This window comes from Microcaecilia unicolor, chromosome 7 (genome assembly GCF_901765095.1).
Source record: "Microcaecilia unicolor chromosome 7, aMicUni1.1, whole genome shotgun sequence".
NCBI lineage: Eukaryota > Metazoa > Chordata > Amphibia > Gymnophiona > Siphonopidae > Microcaecilia > Microcaecilia unicolor.
The window spans coordinates 261,619,642-261,633,093 of record NC_044037.1 but is presented as its reverse complement, the minus strand read 5'-3'; positions in this window follow the sequence as shown (position 1 = coordinate 261,633,093).

The window sequence follows — 13,452 nt, the reverse complement described above, 5'->3', positions numbered from 1 at the left end:
GGAGGGAATCGGGGATGACCTCCCCTGACTCCCCCAGTGGTCACAAACCCCCTCCCACCACAAAATATGCCGTTTCACAACTTTTTATTTTCACCCTCAAATGTCATACCCACCTCCATGGCAGCAGTATGCAGGTCACTGGAGCAGTTATTAAGGGGTGCAGTGGAATTCAGGCAGGTGGACCCAGGCCCATCCCCCCCACCTGTTACACTTGTGCTGGTAAATGGGAGCCCTCCAAACTGCCCCCCAAACCCACTGTACCCACATGTAGGTGCCCCCCTTCACTCCTTAGGGCTATAGTAATTGTGTAGACTTGTGGGCGGTGGGTTTTGAGGGGGATTTGGGGGGCTCAACACCCAAGGGAAGGGTGCTATGCACCTGGGAGCTCTTTTACCTTTTTTTTTGTTTTTGTAAAAGTGCCCCCTAGGGTGCCCGGTTGGTGTCCTGGCATGTGAGGGGGACCACTGCACTACGACTCCTGCCCCCTCCCACGAACAAATGCCTTGGATTTATTCGTTTTTGAGCTGGGCACTTTCATTTTCCATTATCACTGAAAAACAAAAACGCCCAGCTCACAAATTGTCGAATAAAACATGGACGTCTATTTTTTTCAAAAATACGGTTCGGTCCGCTCCTTCACGGACCCGTTCTCGGAGATAAACGCCCATGGAGATAGACGTTTTTGTTCAATTATGCCCCTCCACGTAAGTTATGTGGGTATTTGCAGAACAGCACCTGGGCATCATATTAGCATTTATGTGCATAAATGTAAGCATCTAGGTAAGGATTTCTCGACCCAGTCCTCGGAGACCCCCAAGCCAGTCTGTTTTTCAAGATATCCACAATGTATATGCATGAAATGTATTTGCATGCAGTGAAGGCAGAGCATGCAAATATATCATGCATATTCATTGTGGATATCTTGAAAACCGGACTGGCTTAGGGTTGCCTGAGGGCTGGGTTGAGAAATACAAGTCTAGGTTGTAGAATTACCCTTCATTTTCGTAATGTAATTTAGTAAAAGGAGCCTTAAAAAGTATTGGAAATCCTTTGCCCTTAACAGACAAGAATGTTTTGCCCCTAATATAATAATACAGCATTAGCCACATCTGTATATACATTTCCTACTATCTTATCATATCTGCATGTGAAATACAGTTGGTGCTCATTAACTTACTGATAATTTGAGCTCCTTTTGAAAATCAAATATGAATAGAAACACCCCTTTCCTAATGATGAGTCCAAATTTCATATTTTATACAAACTGAATCACAGTACATTAAATTACTTTATTAAAGCCTAATGATCCTCAGTTCTTTCTTATCCTAGCATTACTACCAAGTATGTAGATCCCGATTGCTGTTACAATAAATATCTATCTGTTCCCCATAGAATTTTTTAGACAATTGTTTGCTACCACATTATCTGGAAAAAAAATCAATTTTCATTGATTCTCTCAGTCATTTTGAAGACAATTTTCAAGAAAATGTAAAATATGTTGTACCGGTTGAAGGTACTAAATGTTCCTCTGAGCTATTTATATGGACGTACAATTTCAAGCAATCAAATAAATGTATTCTAAAGGCTTCCTGATGTAAAATAGAAATGTAGATATTTTTATATGTAGCTTTCACCAATCTCTGCTGAGTCTTTGATCATCTCCCTGAGTGATCAGAAGAGCTGAATGATTTAAAAAGGACTGCACTAAAAAGACAAAGATTTACTGAAATATAGCAGACCTTGATTTCTATCGAGCAATCAGAGAGGTCAAAGCTTTCAATGCTGAGTGCAATTAAGACTGACACTCAAATTCCTCATACACAGGATGTCTACTTTTCATTTTAACCTTTCTGAGAGACTTTGATAATAATCTCACCCATAAAGATGCTATTCCTTTTTAACTTTAAGCTACGTTTATGTAGTTTTGGAGACAATGATCAATTATAGTATGTTCAAGATTTAGGGGTCTGCTAATGCATCCCACAGTAATTTCAGGATGTGCGTGTGCTACCCATATTGTAAAAAATTATGTTTATTTTTTGGCACAGAGGGCATGTTTGGGAGCAGAGAATGGACATGTTTGCTGCTAATGGCTAGTGCAACTACATTGCTGCACGCTAACCGATTAGCACATCTTTAGCGTCTGAGCCCTTACCATCTACATAATTGATGATGGTAAGGGTTCATGTGCTAATCTGTTGTAATGGCCATGTACTAATAGCAAACTCCCCTGTTTACTATGTTGTGCGGTACTGCTGACACAGCCCATTCAAACTGAGTGAGATGTGTCGGCATTAGCGCGGAACAGCCAGTAGCACAGTTTAGTAAATGGGGGGGGGGGGGGGGGGGGGAGGAAATTATTGTGTGACCATCAATACAAAAAAATAGGAAATTCAGCCACTTTACTCCAGGGTAAGAATGGCCTTAGCACTCAGAAAGACCCATAAAGATTTTAAGACTCTGGAATCCTTCTACTAAAATGTGCTACATTTTGAGTTTAACATGCTATAATGCAGAATTTTAAAGTATGACAAGCCCAAAATGAACTCCACATCAAGAAGAAGCATCCCCATTTTTTTTTTTATTGTAGATCATACAAAACATGCAGATTAATACACGGTACCTGCTCCAGACGATAAGTGGCCCCATGTTAACTGTGTGTTGGGCAGTTAGCACACATTAAATACAACATGTTAACTACCAAGTGCCCTCTATACCCACTCTCCACCCATGCCATGCCACATGACAGAAAAATTCTGAAAAATTCAGTAAAGCATTGTTTAATGTGAGAAAAAAAGTAAACTACTGCAAAATTCCTTAATGAGGTCATGTGGTAGCCTGTTTCCAAGGGTTAACCATGCTTTAAGGGGTCCTTTTATTAAGGCCCACTGAAAAATGGCCTGTGCTGTTGTAGATGCATGTATTGGACGTGTGCAGGTCCATTTTTCAGTGGGCCTTAATAAAAGGACCCCTTAAAGCATGGTTAACCCTTGGAAACAGGCTACCACATGACCTCATTAAGGAATTTTGCAGTAGTTTACTTTTTTTCTCATTTTCTATTTTAGGCCTGAGACCTTACCACCACCCATTCACTTAGTGGTAAGGTATCACGCATTAGCCATTTAGTAATCCTCAGCACGTGTAGAATGCCAATTACTGCCCGGGTAGTATATTTTCTGGCTCATGTACTGGATGCAGGTAAAATATGAAATTACCCTCCGGGCCACGCAGTAGTCGGGCAGTAGTTCTGAATTGGCGCATATTAGGCATGCATAGGTGCCTACGTGGCTTAGCAAAAGGGCCCCTAAGTGCTTAGCACTCTTTAGTTAAAGGATCCTTATGTTAAGAGATGGAACTTGCAGTACAATTTGTTGCAGGTGTTTTCAGAATTTGATGTCTCATGTATTTTAAAACGGAACCTGCTGATACACAACCTGTTCAAAAATACATGAAAATGGATATCCAGGTTCTGGCTACGTCCAGCATGACCTTCCAGTTTACAAACTGAAATGTCTAAACTTTAAATGGTGCAAAACAAGGGACATTTGTGGCAGCAGAGGAAGATCCATATAACAATATGGATACACAGATGTCCATGCAAAGGAGTAGCCTAATGGTAAAACCAGCCTACTGAAAACCAAGGCAAAGATCCAAAGGTTCTGAGTTGAAGCTCCATTGTAGCTTTTTGTAATTGTATCCTTTTTTTAAAACTGTTAGCCTTCCAGGGACAGGAAGATATCTACCGTGACTTCCTTTACTCAATTCAATGAAGAACTGCTCAACTGGTGTACCTTTCTGTAATCTGGATGTGCCAAGTACCAGGTCTAAATACAAACATCCATCTCTTTGAACATGGACATTACTTCCCCTTCTTCAATCAGAGCTGGATGGCCATCTTTTGGATGTCCACCTAAAATACACCCAGACTATGTCCCCCTTGCCATATAGATGTATACCAGTCTTAGACATCCATATTCTGACTTTATTAAATTGGTATATGGATGCCCCTGCAATATGGATGTCTAAATCCTTGTTTTCAGATATCCAAAACATGAATAGAGCTTCTAAAATAAGCACCATTATGTATATTGCTCAACTATTCCTCTGATTAAAAGAAAAACAAGGAGGGGAGTCATCCCATCCCCTTTATCATTTTAATTGCCCTTCTCTGTACCTTTTCTAATTCCAATATAGCATTTTTGAGATGCGGTGACCAGAATTGAACACAATACTCAATGTATGGTTGCACCATGGAATGATACAAAGGCATTACAACATTCTCACTTTTGTTTTCCATTCCTTTCCTAATAATGCCTAACATTCTATTTGCTTTCTTAGCCGCCGCAGCATACTGAGCAGAGGATTTTCAATGTATCATCAATGATGACACCTAGATCCCTTTCCTGGTCAGTGACTCCTAATGTGGAACCTTACATTACATAACTATGTCTCAGATTCCTCATTCCCACATGCATCAATTTGCACTTGCTCACATTAAATGTCATCTGCTTTTTAGATGCCCAGTTGCCCACCTGCCCAGTCTCGAAAGGTCCTCTTGTAATTTTTCTCAATCCTCTTCTGATGTAACTGCTTTGAATAACTTTATGTTGTCAGTTAATTTCCTCTGGAGTCTTTCATGAGGTACTTTGTCAAACACCTTTTGAAAATCCAGATACACAATATTGACTGACTCACCTTTATCCACATGTTTGTTGACCCCTTCAAAGAAATGTAATAGATTGGTGAGGGAATATTTCCCTTTGCTAAATCCATGTTGGCTTTGTCTTATCCATGCTTTTGAATATGCTCAGTAATTTTGTATTTATAATAGTCTCTACAATTTTGCCCGGCATCAACATAAGGCTCACCGATCTATAATTTCCCGGATCTCCTCTGGAACCTTTCTAAAACATTGGCGTTACATTGGCCACAATAGTTCTGCAAGTTCATTTTTCAATTCTATCAGTACTCGGGGATGAATACCATCAACTCCGGGATATTTGCTACTCTTCAATTTGTCAAATTGTGCCTATGCATCCTCCAGGTTCATAGAGATTTCATTCAGTTTTTATGACTCGTCAGATTTGAATTCCATTTCTAACACCAGTATCTCTCCCAAATCTTCTTCAGTGAAGACTGAAGCAAAGAATTCATTTAATCTCTCTGCTAGGGTTTTGACTTCCATGAGTGTCCCTTTTACCCCTTGGTCATCTAGTGGTCCAACCAATTATTTTGTGGCTTCTTGCTTTTGATATACCTAAATTTTACTACGTGTTTTTGCTTCCAAAGCAATCTTTTTTTCAAAGTATTTCTTTGTCTTCCTTATCAGCACTTTGCAGACTGGAGGTCCGACCTCTACATTGTCCCTGTAGGCCTCCTCTATGAACCTCTCTGTCTCTCTCAGCTCTTCCAAGTCTGCTACTCTAGCCTCAAGAGAATGAACTCATTCTCTAAGAGCTAGGAGCTCTATGCATCGGGCACACACATATTACCTCTCACCAAATGGGAGACAATCATACATGTGACAGTGCAAAAGACCGGATAGCAACCCTCTCACTGCTGGACTGCTGTCTGCATCTTGGTATTATAGAGTTGTTTAATTAAATCTTCTTCAGGTACTAGGGATATTAGATGAATATAAAAAGCCTTAAGATTATATGGTATAATGTGTAATTTAATTACATTTAATTAAAACTAATAAAAATATAATTAAAACTTAATGGTACCACTCCTCTTGTTATCCTAATTAGAATAATGACTATAAATGAAGAGTTGTGCTAGGGGTGGGTGGGAGCTGGGGAGGGGTTGGGAATGAAGACTGAACTAGGCCTTGCTGTGCCCATTAATGCTGTGGTACAAAGTTCAGGTTTTAAAACTAGGGAGAAAAGGGTATAGGGACTAGTTGATAAAGTTTGTTTTTTATTTCATTTTTTTCATGCTGCCTATCAATAACCTATAATTCCTCCTTTAAACTCCAATCTTTGAGTTCTCAAACCACAAAGCAAAATAATGTTCTCTTACCAGAGAAATGTCCTCTTCTCTCAGAACTTCTCAGAAAGATAGTTAAGTGGGACCTTTCCTCTCTATATATTTTTGATTCTAAGGGGACTACTTCAAACAAACCCTTTGAAGCTAACTCATTAATCAGATTTCCCTCAGTAACCTTTGCAGTAACCTTTGCAAATAATTTTACTTCTTCATATCTTAATTAACACCTAATTCAGGTCATTAGCACTGCTACCTCTCCAGCAGCCAAAGAACAGAAAATAACTGGCTTTATGACAGAATCTAAGCCTTGCTACTATTGTTTTTTAATGTTCTTTGGCTGTTAAGTTTCTACCTCTAGAAAAAGTTTCCATTTAAAACTATGACAAAAGTTACCTCTAGAAATTCCCTAAACCCTTATTTTTGTCCTGTTTGTCTTGAATAAAGTGTAAACTATAATATTAATATAGAAATGATAAGTAGCAGTAGTAGTAGTAGAGGTTTTGGAACTCCTACTAGCAAAATTTCAGTAGCACATTTTTGCTAATATCAGTAAAAAATGTGTGGTTCAGTAGAAATCATGTTTAAAAGAGTTTATCTTATGCAAATCCAGGCTCATCTAAAATTGTCCAGGTGTATATGTGTTTATAAGTATGTACACTGACAGTAAGATGTGTGCTCATGCACACACTGCATGTAAGCATTGCCAGATGCAGAGTTGTGATGTACACACATTTTATAAAATATATATGTCCACATAGTCCGGGGTGGACAATCTCAGCAACAGAAAAAAAGGGATCCAAATACCATATAAAAATTAGAACACTTCTAAATACAAACAATGGTAAATATATAGGGAATTCACTGAATCTGTTATATTAGATTCAGTGAATTGCACAACATAAAGTGTTGTTGGCAAGGTCTCTGGAAAAAGCCTTTGTGAAACGGGTCTCCATCAGGACCTTTGCCTATTTGAAGAGGCAATTTTGACGCTATATAAAGAATTGCTTGAAAATGCTTGTTGTTCTGGTTCCTTATGAAGACTGAACCGGCAGAACAGACATATTGACATATTGCGATGTGATCTAGCTGTGCGCCCCAAGCTAAGTGTTATTTTCTCTTATTTCAACTATTTTTTTGTTTGGTAGACGTTATAAATAATAATTAAAAGTTTTGATATTTACTGGATCTACCTAACCTTTTTAGGGGTGTTTTTTTCTAGACCAATGATGACTTTTTGACCGATCACATTGAAAGGCAGTGCAAGAAAGTTTGAGTTCCAATACTGATGGTTTGGGTTTTGATGAGGTCTTTTCCTCCCTATTTTTGAGAACAAATTAGTTTGCTTCCTGTATTTCCTATATATTTACCATTGTTTGTATTTAGAAGTGGGCAATATCAGTCCTTGAGAGCTGCAGCCCAGTCAGGTTTTCAGGATTCCCCCAATAAATATGCATGAGATCTATTTGCATACTATAGAGAAAGTGCATGCAAATAGATCTCATGCATATTTATTGCCAGTCCAAAGTAACTACCATAGTAACATATGTAAATATTTTTCTTTATTATAGAAAGTACACTAAAATAATTTTATATAATCCAAAATATATCCTCACTAACATCGCACTTATACATGCCCACACACAGAACCCTAAAGGAACTGCTTACTTTTGTAATACACATTTGGAAACTTATAGGCTCACTCCCGATATTCAATCACATATATCCAATAGAAATACTGAAATTTTCTTCCAAAAAACATAAATACATAAGTACATAAGTAATGCCACACTGGGAAAAGACCAAAGGTCCATCGAGCCCAGCATCCTGTCCATGACAGCGGCCAATCCAGGCTAAGGGCACCTGGCAAGCTTCTCAAACGTACAAACATTCTATACATGTTATTCCTGGAATTGTGGATTTTTCCCAAGTCCATTTAGTAGCGGTTTATGGACTTGTCCTTTAGGAAACCGTCTAACCCCTTTTTAAACTCTGCCAAGCTAACCACCTTCACCACGTTCTCTGGCAACGAATTCCAGAGTTTAATTATGTGTTGGGTGAAGAAACATTTTCTCCGATTTGTTTTAAATTTACTACACTGTAGTTTCATCACATGCCCCCTAGTCCTAGTATTTTTGGAAAGTGTGAACAGACGCTTCACATCCACCTGTTCCACTCCACTCATTATTTTATATACCTCTATCATGTCTCCCCTCAGCCATCTTTTCTCCAAGCTGAAAAGCCCTAGCCTCCTTAGTCTTTCTTCATAGGGAAGTCATCCCATCCCCGCTATCATTTTAGTCGCCCTTCGCTGCATTGTTGTTATATTTTAAATAGACCTCTCTAACATTGATACTCAATGAGTGTCCATAATTCAACAATAGTTAACTATTCCATATGTTGTTCTGGAATATTTACTTTCTTCCTTCCCAATTTAGTATCTGTTCTACTTCCAGCAGTATACAGCCCCCATATATCTCCATGTATAATATTCAATATAGCGAATGAAGATGTTCTTATCTCATTGTATCATGAGATCCTTTTCCTCAATATTTGCTTGCCAACAGGCAGTGTCTTTCATTATTCCAGTACACCATCAAGCCCTCACCAACAGGGTATACAAAATGGTAGATCAGGGTATACAAAATGTTGTTCAACATCAAGGAACACGCCCCAAAATACAGATGAAAAAACAGCACTAAACAGCTCAAAGTGTCAAATACTAAGGTAATACACAAAGTTCAATAAGACTAGATCATTATGATGAAAAAGCTGCACAAATAAAAGCATATTCGTGAAGAAGCCTGATTGTCAAGTAAAAGGGGACCTGCTGAATTTTTAAATAAAGATAAGTGCAGGTACAAGCTGGTTATTTGATGATAGTTTATTGATTAAAAAATTGAATAAATGTTAAAAAAATTAAAGTGTTTTTGGACCAATGTATGAAATCTAACCACATTAACGCTGGTAAAACGAGTATATATTAAGGGCCCTGTTTACTAAGCCACGCTGTAGGCATGCTAACTTTTTAGTGTGCGCTAAAAATTAGTGCATGCTAATGCTAGAGACACACATAGTGCATGCACGCCTACAGCGCCTACAGCGCGGCTTAGTAAACAGGGCCCTAAGTGTCAACAGCGGTGCTTTCTGAGGACCTTTTCCCTTTACAACAAAAAAAAAAAGGTAATAAGAAGCAAATATATGTGTTTACTGCTCTGAGACTACTAACCCACAAGATATCCTGCAAGTTAGTATATCAGCTTTATAGTGTGTCTTTGGAGTTTGTGCTTGGAAAATTGGAACCTCTGAGCTAAAAGGTCTGTATTAGCATAAATCTATATTTAAGTACGCGTTTTAACAATGGATAAATAACTCTTGGCAGAAAGAATATTTATGATGCTCAGAAGAGTCATTTGACAATAGAAATCAATAGATTTTTTTTAATTCTCAGAACTCTAAGGATAATATTTATATAAGGGAAAACCTCAGGCAATGACAAGTATTATTATTGCAAAAAAATGCTTTGCTAAAATAAACACTAGCCAAAATGACTCAAAGTCAATTTTATAATGAAATCATAGTGTACATCATGGAATTTAGTTAACTACAGAGCAGACAAACAAAGAACTTTTGTGGGAAGAAGAACACAATAAGAATATCAAAAAGCACATTATACAAAATGTCGAAAAGTCATATCAAGATGGTAGATCTATGGTGACAAGGGAACAGTGTAGGTTAGCTGAAATCATTCAAAAATCAATAATAGACTGAAGCTATTCAATTTGTCCCATGGTTTATATAATGGAGAAAACTTCATGACTGCCATTTTAGCATTTGGCATCAAATATTTTGCCTGGTAAATTCATTCTTAATCTTGCAGGGGGAATTTATTTACTGTAGGGAAATGGGGATACAAGTGGAAGGTTAGTATGAATACAAGTAGAAAGATATAAGCTTATAGAAATTAATAGGCTTATTCAATTACAATGACTGGGTTAATATCTGCTGACGTCCACCAAGAAACATTTGTAGATATTTGGGGGTAGGGGGGAAGTAATGAACATGGGCTACTGATCAATAGGGTTATTTCAGCATAAGTTGGGTTATTTTAGCACAGGGTCCCATTTTATGTCATGAGAACCTGTGGTAAAATGACCTGACTTAACAGTAGTCCATGTTTATTTATTTATTTCATTAATATCCCATATTATCCCAATAGATCAATGTGGCAACAACTTGTTGTAATTAACAGTACAAAAAGTGATGTAGTATAGTATACATTAAATAGTAATAACAAAGTAAATGAGGATTGAATATTACAATATGGAATATGGAAATGAATGCTAGATGCAGAATGGTAACAATTTATAGTCATCCATGTATAATAACATTGATACAATGTTGATAATTTCACACCTTAATGTGTTAAATGTTTTTATGTGAGCTCAGGGCCCTTGTTTTAGAAAGATACCTACATATAAATAGTGTTATTTTCTAGTATATATCACATATATGTGTAAACACTGATTTCAGAAAGATACTATTTACGTGTGCAGAGATTTCAAAGGGGCATGGTTTGTACATGGCTTGGGTGGGAGTAAAATAGACACGGATATTCCACATTTTACACAGGGGATACACAAATGTGGCCATCTTTGGGAAAAGGTGACTAAAGTAATGGATCTAAAATATTGATAACGATTTATTTTTTCATGTCATGGGTCCATAAGCAGTCCGAAAAGGTTACATGTTTGAAGTTCTGTAACTTTTTTATTTTTTCTCATAAAAGGATGGGATTTGGACTATTGTATTACAGATTGTTTGTTCTAACAGAATTCATTAAAACCTCTTTTTTTGTTGTTTGTTTGTTTCTGGTGACCTTAGTCATCTTTACCTGGATATTGTCACTTATATGGAGAAACATATCCATGTTGGGTTTTATACTACCTCAAAGGTATCCATATTTATATTTTTTAAAATTTGCCCATGGCTTTATATGAGGGATTAAGGGAAGCCTTCATCTTAATCACATGTAATTTATTAACTCCTGCAAAATGAAACAAATGTAAAATTGTGGCCTCACTATTTAAACAGCAGCTCTTACATGGGTAGATCTGTAAATGGGGCAGCTACATGTGGGAGTGGTGCCACTTACATGTAGAAGCTACTACTACTACTACTTAACATTTCTAGAGTGCTACTAGGGTTACGCAGCACTGTACAGTTTAACAAAGAAGGACAGTCCCTGCTCAAAGGAGCTTACAATCTAAAGGACGAAATGTCAAGTTTGGGCAGTCTAGATTTCCTGAATAGAGGTATGGTGGTTAGGTGCCGAAGGCAACATTGAAGAGGTGGGCTTTGAGCAAGGATTTGAAGATGGGCAGGGAGGGGGCCTGGCGAATGGGCTGCGATCTTGCCACTTTAATGGGTAAGTGTGAATAGCTCTATGTGGAAGCTGCCCGGTCCACGACGTGCTCACAAATGGGGATAGCGTGTCAAATGTCCGAGTGGGTGCCTACCTGGGCGGCAGTGACCATCAAACGGTTTGGTTTGATATGACTGCTGTAGTGGAGGGCAGCCACTCAAAACTCAAAGTCATGGATTTCAAGCGTGCTGACTTTACTAAAAAGGGGGAATACCTGAGGAAGGAGCTGATGGGCTGGGAGGAAGTACAAGAAGTGGAAGGACAGTGGTCCAGGCTGAAAGAAGATATAAATAGTGCCACAAACCTTTATGTAAGGAAAGTAAATAAAAGCAAGACAAAAAGAAAACTGATATGGTTCTCCAAACAAGTGGCTGAGAAAATAAAGGCTAAAGAGTTGGCGTTCCAGAAATACACAAAAACTCAAGAACAGGAACACGGGAAGGAATACCAGAGGAAACTGAAAGAAGCCAAGAGAGAAATACGTCTGGCGAAAGCGCAAGCGGAAGAACTAATGGCTAGAAATGTAAGGAGTGGTGACAAAAATTTCTTCAGGTATATTAGTGAAAGGAAAATGACTAAAAAGGAAATTGTGAGACTAAAAGATACTGCAAACCGCTATGTAGATAGTGATGGAGAAAAAGCAAATTTGCTAAATAGATACTTTTGTTCTGTTTTCACAGAAGAAAATCCTGGAGCAGGACCGCGATGGACTGGAAAAAGTACAAATGAAAATGGAGTGTATACAGCATCATTTACAAAAGAGAGTGTGTATGAACAACTTGTAAAGCTAAAGGTGGACAAAGCCATGGGACCGGACGGGATCCACCCCAGGATATTAAGGGAGCTCAGAGAGGTTCTGGCGGGTCCTCTTGTTTAATAAATCCTTGGAGACGGGAGAGGTTCCGAGGGATTGGAGAATGGCGGAGGTGGTCCCTCTTCACAAAAGTGGTGATAGGGAAGTAGCTGGAAACTACAGGCCGGTAAGCCTCACTTCGGTTATTGGAAAAGTAATGGAAGCGATGCTGAAGGAAAGGATAGTGAATTTCCTGGAAGCCAATAAGTTGCAAGATCCGAGACAACATGGTTTTACCAAAGGGAAATTGTGCCAAATGAATCTCATTGAGTTTTTTGATTGGGTGACAGGAGAATTGAATCAGGGACGAGCTATGGACGTAATCTACTTAGATTTCAGCAAAGCTTTTGACACGGTTCCCCACAGGAGGCTTTTAAATAAACTGGATGGGCTGAAGATAGGACCTAAAGTGGTGAACCAGATTAGGAACTGGTTGACGGACAGACGCCAGAGGGTGGTGGTGAATGGAGTTAGCTCGGAGGAGGGAAAGGTGAGTAGTGGAGTGCCTCAAGGATCGGTGCTGGGGCCGATTCTGTTCAATATATTTGTGAGTGACCTTGCCGAAGGGTTAGAAGGTAAAGTTTGCCTATTTGCAGATGATACTAAGATCTGTAACAGAGTGGACACCCTGGAGGGAGTGGAAAACATGAAAAAGGATCTGAAGAAGCTAGAACAATGGTCTAAGGTCTGGCAATTAAAATTCAATGTGAAAAAATGCAAAGTGATGCACTTAGGGAATAGAAATCCACGGGAGATGTATGTGTTAGGTGGCGAGAGTCTGATAGCTACGGACGGGGAGAGGGACCTTGGGGTGATAGTATCTGAGGATTTGAAGGCGACGAAACAGTGTGATAAGGCAGTGGCTGTATCTAGAAGATTGTTGGGCTGTATAGAGAGAGGTGTGACCAGCAGAAGAAAGGGAGTGTTGATGCCCCTGTATAAGTCGTTGGTGAGGCCCCATCTAGAATATTGTGTTCAGTTTTGGAGGCCGCAAATGAACCTTTTCCGGAGATATGAAGGCGGTAGAACGAGAGGACATGAAATGAGATTGAAGGGGGGCAGACTCAAGAAAAATGTCAGGAAGTATTTCTTCACGGAGAGAGTGGTGGATGCTTGGAATGCCCTCCCGCGGGAGGTGGTGGAGAGGAAAACGGTAACGGAATTCAAACATGCGTGGGATAAACATGAA